The sequence below is a fragment of the Engraulis encrasicolus genome, unplaced genomic scaffold (assembly GCF_034702125.1).
Source record: "Engraulis encrasicolus isolate BLACKSEA-1 unplaced genomic scaffold, IST_EnEncr_1.0 scaffold_55_np1212, whole genome shotgun sequence".
Lineage (NCBI taxonomy): Eukaryota > Metazoa > Chordata > Actinopteri > Clupeiformes > Engraulidae > Engraulis > Engraulis encrasicolus.
In genome coordinates, this window is record NW_026945873.1 from 24,890 (window position 1) to 27,500 (window position 2,611).

Sequence of the window (2,611 nt, forward strand, 5' to 3'; positions counted from 1 at the left end):
CTGTGCAGCCCCTCCTGGTGTTCAATGTCATTTCATATTGGGTGTGTCAGTTTAAAAAGGTAGCCTAGGCCTATTGAGTGTGTCAGTTTAAAAAGATAGCCTAGGCCGACATATTGGGTGTGTCAGTTTAAAAAGGTAGCCTAGGCCGACATATTGGGTGTGTCTTGACTCAATTTTAAATTTTCTAAACAGCCTTTTAGCAGTAGTAGCCTATGATTACTCGGCTTTCACTTGGTTTAATATTTGAATGAAATGGACAGAATTGTAGGCCTATGGTTATGTAGGCCTTATTCTGTTATCCATAAATGTTTATCTTATTATTCTTATCCATATGCCTACTATTTATCCATTATGTTGAGAGTGGTGTGTGTGTGTGTGTGTGTGTGTGTGTGTGTGTGTGTGTGTGTGTGTGTGTGTGTGTGTGTGTGTGTGTGTGTGTGTGTGTGTGTGTGTGTGTGTGCGTGCGTGTGTGTGCGTGTGTGTGTGTGTGTGTGTGTGTGTGTCTTCATGCCACCATACCAAAGAGGTCGATTTCATGTAAGTTTAATGGACAATAAAGAGGTCTAAGTCTATGCTACCCGCACAATAAAGTTGTGAACTTCATGTGCCATTTTAACTGACTCCGTAGGCCTAGTCTATCTTACTGTCTACCTTTGTCCCTCTGAAGCCCGTCTACAGTGCGTTGCAATATGCAACCTTGTCTCCTCCACTTGTCTCCTCCACTTGCTTCTCGTCATGATGATATCACTGACAACAGCATGATATTTCAATATCTTGCAAAAGCTCAATTGTAGAGTCTTTTTCTCATTTGCAATTGGGATGGTGAATGAAAAACAGTCCCTCAAAAGTTGTTGTGGCTAGGCTGGGAAACTTTATCGTTTTCTCCACGGAGGAGGGGCCAGGAGGCGGGACGAGGAGACAAGCGCAAGTGGAGGAGGCAAGGTCGCATATTAAAATGTACTCCTAGTGTCATAGCCTGTGTAATTTCCACAGGCATATTGGCCAAATACTCTTGGGCGCCCTCTGGTGTCTCGATGAACAAAAGACACACAAACACTTTTTTATGATTCACCCACGCATGGAGAGCGAGCGCTCCCCGTCCCTTTCAAGGAACTACTGCGTCACGTGATAAACGAGAATGACGTTCCGAAAGCGAATTGTCTGAGTGATCAACTGGTGGTCGGTAGACCTGAGAACTAGGGTATTGAGTTTGTCCTTCGCTGGTCTCGGTAACGTGTCCACTTCACCCAATCATGTGTTTGGACGGCACCGAGCGCGCTACTTTCGGTTCCCGTTCTGTGATGTGATCCACTCGGGAGGTTTCGGAACCGCAACCCGTTCGGACCAGCGAGGAGGAAGATGAAGGTAGGCCTAAAGTGAAGTTGACGATGTTGTTGTTGAGACACTTTTGTTGCTGCATTATAGTAGGCTAGCCTAACCTGACCACCCGTGTGTCTTACCAGTGTTATGACAACGCGTCTGATCTGAATGTTGTTATTGTGTAACAATCTAGAGCTAGATCGTATCATAACTCACACGGTCACTGTAAACGTGTTACTGTCAGTGGTCAGTCGCTGATCGCTGCGCAGGTGTTTCGCCAGCACATAGGAGTTAGATATCAGATAGTCAGCTGTCCAAGCGACATTCAGCTGCACTAATGCCTTATCTGAATAGCATGATTGACCAATAACAAGGTCTAACTACATGTATCTGAATTAATAGAATAGCATTAGGAGATATAGGGCCTATGTAATTCCTATCTTTTATAACACAACTGGTGGTAGAAGGCTAAATGTTGTTATGTTGGGGGGGAAGTAGGCTAGCCTCAAGCATTCGAGTCAGTTTATCCAGCGATGAGAGGCTATGGAGAATTGCATTATAGAGTAGTGTTTTACAAAGGTGTGTGTGTGTGTGTATGTGTGTGTGTGTATTTGTTAGGGTAAGCAAGAGAGGGCCTTCCCCTGTTTGGACTTTGTCTCGTGTGGTGAAGTATGTGTGACTCATGCGAAGCACAGAACAGCGCAGGACAGGGTTTGGTTGGGGACTTGTGCGGTGTGTGTGTGTGTGTGTGTGTGTGTGTGTGTGTGTGTGTGTGTGTGTGTGTGTGTGTGTACTGTACCAATCTATCATGAGGCCTCTGCTATTGGAGCACACCAACATGCTAGGGCCCTCGCTCCATGTGGGGCCCAAAGCCTGGACCCCACATGTTTTGACCCCTTGTTGGGGTAGTTTGGTTGCTACTGTTAAGGTAAACATGTAGAAAAAAAACATTTCCTCACTGAACATTGGGCACAGTTTAGCATGCTTTATTGTTATGGTTCATGTGAATGGAAGACAATGAGAGGGCCCCACAAAGATATTAAAGTGTGTGTGTGTGTGTGTGTGTGTGTGTGTGTGTGTGTGTGTGTGTGTGTGTGTGTGTGTGTGTGTGTGTGTGTGTGTGTGTGTGTGTGTGTGTGTGTGTGTGTGTGTGTGTGTATGTGTGTGTGTGAGAAAGTAGCCTACATCAGACAGAAGATATCTCTGCGTTGCAGTATTAATAACAGGGATTCTCTGTTCTCTGTGTGTGTGTGTGTGTGTGTGTGTGTGTGTGTGTGTGTGTGTGTGTGTG

At 45.4% G+C, this 2,611-nt stretch overlaps 1 protein-coding gene across 1 annotated transcript in view; it reads left to right on the forward strand.

Annotated features, from left to right (window-relative positions):
- Window positions 1-1,165: 1,165 nt before the first annotated feature.
- The window catches only part of LOC134444419 (interferon alpha/beta receptor 2-like), a 10,317-nt gene continuing 8,871 nt past the window's right edge, over window positions 1,166-2,611 (forward strand). The window contains exon 1 of the mRNA XM_063193736.1: window positions 1,166-1,365. The gene's annotated coding sequence lies outside the window, so the exon portion shown is untranslated. The remainder of the gene's footprint in view (window positions 1,366-2,611) is intronic.